Source organism: Pipistrellus hanaki (assembly GCF_964339955.1).
Source record: "Pipistrellus hanaki genome assembly, chromosome: 1".
In the NCBI taxonomy this organism is placed as follows: Eukaryota; Metazoa; Chordata; class Mammalia; order Chiroptera; family Vespertilionidae; genus Pipistrellus; species Pipistrellus hanaki.
In genome coordinates, this window is record NC_140503.1 from 73865069 (window position 1) to 73871663 (window position 6595).

General features: G+C 49.3%; 1 pseudogene across 1 annotated transcript; it reads right to left on the reverse strand.

Annotated features, from left to right (window-relative positions):
- Positions 1 to 3318: 3318 nt before the first annotated feature.
- Positions 3319 to 6168, reverse strand: LOC311612082 (granzyme B-like; annotated as a pseudogene). Its single transcript has 5 exons — positions 6114 to 6168; positions 4822 to 4959; positions 4261 to 4390; positions 3833 to 4089; positions 3319 to 3472 (listed from the first exon to the last, which is right to left on the reverse strand). The product of its transcript is annotated as a granzyme B-like (transcript).
- Between the last annotated feature and the right edge of the window lie 427 nt (positions 6169 to 6595).

Sequence of the window (6595 nt, forward strand, 5' to 3'; positions counted from 1 at the left end):
ATCTCAGAATCCCCCTCTGGGAACAGGGGTACAGTGCTTGCTCTCCAACTCTTCCTCAGACACAGGTATGGAGGAGACAAGGCCTATCTTGCAGATGGTGGAGTTCCAAGGGCTGGGACAGGACTCAATGATATGTTCATCATCATCCTCAGGTTTATTTGCCCAAAGTGGTCCCTCCTTATCTTCACAACTCAGAGTCTCCTGATACTCTGAGCCTGTGTTGGTGCTGTTTCCAATAACCTACTCCATGGGCCTAACACATCCTAGGTTCTCAGTAAACATTTGTTGGCTGCATGAATGATGGACTCCAATTAGCTTTTTCCTGATGTCTGATGGGATTCAAGGCCACAGGGAAGGGGAGAGGGCACAGCCAGAGGGAGTGGAGCAGCCCAGGGCCTGGGAAGCAAGGGAAGTGGGGCTGGATATGGGCAGCTCAGGCTGGGGCAGAGCCAAGGCAGCCAGTGAGCCTCTGTGCAGTCATCCACCCACATCTCAGGTCAGTCACACCTATTCCTTCTCTCCTGGGCATGGTGTGCATTCACTTTCCAGATGAGGAGTAGACCAGGTTTTGTGTGTTCTTATGCCAGAGAACTTGGTTGTGACACCTGTTCATGGCAGTGGAAGCTGAGAGACTGCAGCCAACTTACCCCTCCTGGGAAATTTAACTGGTTCTTAAGCAGGGTATAGCGACCACTTCCATGACAGTAGCTGGTTTGTCTGAGGTGTCCTTTTCTGTGTCTGAGTGAGGAGTTTTAATAATGTCTTTTGTAGCTTCACATCTTTTGTGGAACCCCTTTCTCTACAAAACTAATTTTCTAGATAATAAAAGAGAGGCTAACAGCTGTTAAACCTTTTAGTGCACATCTTCCTCCTGGCCATCCTTGTTGAGTGTCTATCTAGCATCAGACTTGATAGTCTGGGGTGTGGTGCGACCAGGCATTCAGAATTCCTGGGCATAAATGGAGGAAAAGTCCCTGCCAATGCAGGGCAGAAGGGAGAGGAGTACACTGGGTTTGAAGGGGTGGGCTGAGGCCTCTCAAATGGGGATTGCAGGTGGGAGGGAGTGGAAGAAAGACCAACAAGAGAAGGAGGGGCTGCATATTCCCAAGAGGCCTGCCCAGGTCAGAGCTGCTGGCATTTCTTGTGTCTAGACACAACCCCCTGAGGGGAGCAGGGGAGTGTGGCTCAGTGTCTTCCCGCACCTCCTGGACCGCACCCCTCTAGTTTTGCTGGGTGTTATCACACCAGATGTTTGTGTAAGTTCTCAGGCTTGGTTCCTGACAATGGCACTGCCACCACACTTGCACACTCACTGGTAAGCCACAAGGTGCAAGAAGGAGTAAGTATGTGAGTGCCTTGGCTGCAGCCAGCAGGGGGCTTGATCCTCAGAATTCCTCAGTGACTAAACCAAGCCTATTTCCATGTCTGGGCTCTTGCCTCTTTTCCATACTGATGAAATCATGAATAATCATTTAACAGGATAGGTCCAGGCATATGGGAGATGTGGCTCCTGCCCTTGAGAAGCTGACATCAGCTGCAGTCCACTGAGAATCTGTGGCTGGGGTATGAGAAGGGAAAGGCTATGGGAAAGGGTTTGTTGGGTGGTATGAGGTAGAGGGTGGACTCGCCTGAGGACCAGAAGGCCTGCACACACCCAAATACCCCAAACAGTAGTTCCCTTTCCTGTTTTACCTCCACTCCAAACTCTTATTTTTAGAATATTTAGCATTTCCTTTATAGATACAAATATTGTATGACACAGGGGGCTTTTATTACCGCATAATTTTGAACAGAATTCCTGATCATTGCCTCCAGTGTCCAGGGAAGTCTGTCTCTGATGCCCTGGCCTAGCAGTTAAATACATCTGCAACAGCATTATCCCAACACTCTCACTAGTGTGACCACAGAGGGAAGAGCAATGGAAAGGGAGGCACTAGGAGTTCTCAACAGCCCAACCCCAGTTCTGTGCAAGGAGAAGCACCTGATGAGCACATAGAGGAACTTCTGAACGATCAGTGATAATCATTTCTGTGTGGTGGAGGTCTTGGTAATTTTCATTTTCTTATCTACATGTTCCACGTTTAACTACTTTTCTGTGATGAATATGTACTACTTTTTTATACCCAAAAGGCATTTTCCCATAGTCAAAGCACACCTATCAATGGCAGATGTTCAGCAAAGTACTGCTTTTTCCCCTGTTCTTCTGAAGTTGAATGTTTTAACATGAGATTCCTATTCTTAATCTAGTCATATACTAGAGATTTATATTTCCTTTCAATACTGAGATACACACACAAACACACACACACACACACACACACACACACACACTCACACACAATGGGAGGTGGAGAGAGGCTGGCTGAGACCGAGATGAAAGGGCACCGTCAAGGTCAGTGTTGGCTGCAGGTTGGTGGGCTGCCAGGACACCTGGGGCTGCACTGGGCTCTGGGCTCCCAACAGGGCTGTGCCAGGCACTGAATTTGGGGCTGGGAGTAATGAAAGCCCTGCTGACCTTCTCAATCTGCTCTGATTGCGGGGGAGGGCTGCATGGGGTGAGCTATACCTTTCCATAACCTTCCCACCCATTTGTCTTTGGCTGTAGAAGTGGTCCCTTACCAAGAGCTTCAAATTCGACCCTCTATCTAATTTCCGGATTCTTTTTTGCTGCATATTGGCATTGGGGCTGTGTGGGGTAAGGCAGTGGTCGGCAAACTCATTAGACAACAGAGCCAAATATCAACAGTAAAATGAATAAAATTTCTTTTGAGAGCCAACTTTTTAAAACTTAAACTTCTTCTGATGCCACTTCTTCAAAATAGACTCACCCAGGCTGTGCTATTTTGTGGAAGAGCTACAGTCAAGGGGCCAAAGAGCCACATGTGGCTCTCAAGCCACAGTTTGCAGACCAAGGTATAAGTGTGGCTTGAAGGAAGAGGGCAATATGGGTGAGATTAGAGGGTCTCCTAAAAGAGGATCACTTTTTAGGGGAAAGATGTCATCCATTTTCTGATGGAGCTTACATTTGGCCTGGCAGGGGAGCTGGCACTGTGAGGAGTATTGGGAAGGAGCTGGGTAGAGGTGGAAGGTGTGGTTTCATGAAGCAGGAAGCTCTAACAGCTGGGAAATGTGAATAGATGGTTGTCACACACACACCAGGTAACTAAGACAGGTTTTGGTGAGTACAGTAGGAATCAGTGATGTCCACTCTAGAGGATGCAAGTTTATTATGTGTCTGACAGCCTCCCCTCATCCCTCTGCACAGTGCAGTTCTGGCCTGTGCCCCAGAGGAGATGAATAGATCAGTTCCGGGTTCCCTCAGCCTGGACTCTGGAAACGTCTCATTGTTCTTTCTATCCAGGGCAGAAAGCTGGAAATCTTAGTTTCAACAAGAGGAGGTTTTCCTTTTCCTCCCAAAGGAGACAATGCCCTGGGCCATGTTGTCACACACGAGGGGGCCCCCAGAGTCGCCCTGTGGGCAGAGGGAGGAAACACTGAGCTGGGCCTTCTCATGGCCCTGTCCTCCTCATTGTCCCCAGGGTATGTATTCCCTGTTAGGAGATCAGTGTCAGGCCTTGTTCCCTCCTTAGGTCTGGGGTTTTCCATTTGACTCTGAACATCTCTTCCCCCTCCCCCACACCCCCACCTCCCCAAGAAGCCTTTGCCCACTTGTGTCTGTGGGACAGCCTCTCTGCTCCCTTGAAAAATAAAACCAGAGATTGAACAGTGGGAAGGAACAGCACATAGGGCTGCGGTCAGTTCCCACTGCCTCAGGTTGCCTGTAAGCTTGTTTGTTCCCAGGGCTAGGCCTGGACAATGCTGGAGATCTCACCTTAAAAGTAGACTCATTCTTTCCTGGGTCCCCCACACAGATCTCCATGGCTCTGTTGTAAAGGTGTCTATAGTGAGAAATGCACTGCTCGTCCTCTTGGATTTCCAGCTCTACCTCCTGCAGTGTGGCTGTGAAGGTGTGCAGGTCGAGTAGTCCCAGCCAGCCACTCTGCACACCATCCCTGGCTTCACCTGCTCTCCCCTCCTGGGCAGCCTGAGGAGGCTCACAGAGGCAGTTAAGGTGGCCTTCACCTGCAGCTGAAGGAATAAGACAGGAATTATCATTGGGCAAGGGCCCAGGACTTCAGGACAGTCATAGAACTGGGATAAGGAAAGGGCTCACATGGGAGGGACAATAAGAAGGGGTCACAAGAAATGAGAAACCCCAGGCTGAAGGTGTGCAAGAGCCAGTGGAAGGATGAGCCCTACCTGCAGCAACATGATGTCATTGAATTTGGAATGATAGTTTGGGTGGGGGATGGCTATTTTCACCAGGATGACCTGCTGGGTACTTTCATACTTCTTGATGTTGTGGGCACCCAGAATGACTGTGATGGACCTGTACAGAGACAGCCAGGGATGTGGAGGCACAGCAGATACAGCCCAGGGGCCAGGAATAGAAGAGGGCAGCTGGGGACAGTGCAGGATTGGAATGGAGAGCAATTCTAAGGGATGGGGTGGGGACTACACATGCCTGTGCCCTGTGCTTGTTGGCAGCTCAGGCCAGGTGCTCAGTCATAGCCTGAACTTGTCTGTCCCTAAGAAAAACCATGAATTTCTGGCACCCAGGGCACAACGATGGTCTCCTATGAAAACCCCTTTGATCAGTCCCTCTAGTCTTCAACAGGCCACTTGCATTGACTCATCCCTCTCCCCAAAGCTGACCTGTCCTATGAAATGCTCCTCAGTGACCCTAGGTCTTTAGCCTCTGAGAAGAGGGTTCCCTGTGAGGTGTCTATGGAAGGATGGGCCCAAGGTTGCTCTACTCACTTTCCCCAGCCGTGAGCTGCTGTCAGCACAAAGTCCTTACGCACAAGGAAACCCCCACATTGGTTTCTGTCTGGAATCCTGATCTGAAGAAGTGGGGAGGAGAGTTAGGCATGACCTCATGATCGCTGATGATTTGCACTGCAAGAAAAGTTCTGCTCTGCATGCTGTGTCTTGGAGGTAGAGGCTGGAGAGGGGGTGACTGGGAAAGACAGGGGCGGGCAGGGAGGACTTGTGTGGCAGAGAGTGATGTCTGTAGTCATCAGCCATAACCAGGAAGATGTCCTCCAGGTTCCTTGGGCACCATTCCTGACTTGCTACGTGATGTGACCCTGAGATACTCTCTCTGACCAAGAGAAATCCTGATCCCTTTATTTCTGTTGAAGCCATCCATGTAGGCAATGGGGTTTGTGTCTGGAAGAAGCAGTTTAATGCCTGTAGATTCTGGAAAATTCTTACCCTCAGGATCCCTGGTTCTCTCTGCCTGTTTGTTCCCAGACTCATGGAGCTCTTGCTGGTTTGTACTAGTCAGAACACTGGGACTGATAAATTACCTGAGAGAACTAGAGGCTAATCCAGCCCGTGGAGAGCAGAATGCTACCAATTATGGAATCAACTGGATCCCCACTTTCTTTACAAAGATTGGAGAAGGGGATAGAGACTTAGGATACATTTTAAGACATTGAGTTTTAGAATGTTGTGGGCCTTGCTTTGATTATGGAAGCCTGTCCCTTCTTCAAGTTGCGATTTCCTGTGGAAGTATTTCTCATTTTGAGCATCAAACCTTCTTCCAGATGCCTTTGCAAAAGAGCCCACTTTCTAGATTACAAGGTAAGGGAAGAGCACTCATGGGCCCGCTATAGGAGCAGCCCTCTGCCCTGCCATCCCTGCTGCTTTCATTCAGCATTAGTCTTGCATGACTTTTTAAAAATATATATATCTTATTGATTTTTTTTTTTACAGGGAGGAAGAGAGAGGGACAGAGAGTTAGAAACATCGATGAGAGAAAATTATTGATCAGCTGCGTCTTGCACACTTCTGGGGAAGTGCCTGAAACCAAGGTACATGCCCTTGACTGGAATCAAACCTGGGACTTTTCAGTCCACAAGCTGACTCTCTATCGACTGAGTCAAACCAATTTCGGCTGTCTTGCTTATCTTTGAGGGAGGTGGGATCTAGAGTTGAGAAAGCACCTGGGGATTTACCAGGGTCAGGATGTGTCTGAGTGTAACATGGGAGCTGGGCTGTGCCAGTTCCACGTGGCATTGGGCTTCTGGTGAGGGTCAGTCACTCACCTGCCTGTGCCGTGGGGGCCAGAAGAAAGGCCATCAGGAGCAGAAGTAGCTGCATCTCCTCAGGAAGCTGCCAGGTCAGAGCTGCTGGTGCTTTGACCTGGTCTTCTGAGCCCAGGGTTCTCTGGCCTTTATCACATATGGCCCTCTCTGAGTGCGTGACACCGCTATGTGGTCAAGTTCTTGGGCCTGAATGGACTAAGAGCTTATTCGTAACCACATAAGCATTGGTTATGGTCACCATTGACTCAGTGGTAATTATGCCAGCTGGAAACATGAACCAGAGGCTATAGATAGGGCGGTTCATGATGCTGCATCAGCCTGTTGCAGGCGCTTGAGCCCCAGGAACCCAAATCTCATAACATGCAAGGACCCCTTGTTTCCTTGGCTCTCTCTTAACAGTTGGGGAATTGTGTATTGAGGTCCCCATTTGCAAGGGTCAGCAGTATTGCAGATGAGATTTCTTCCTTCTGCTGGAGGAGATA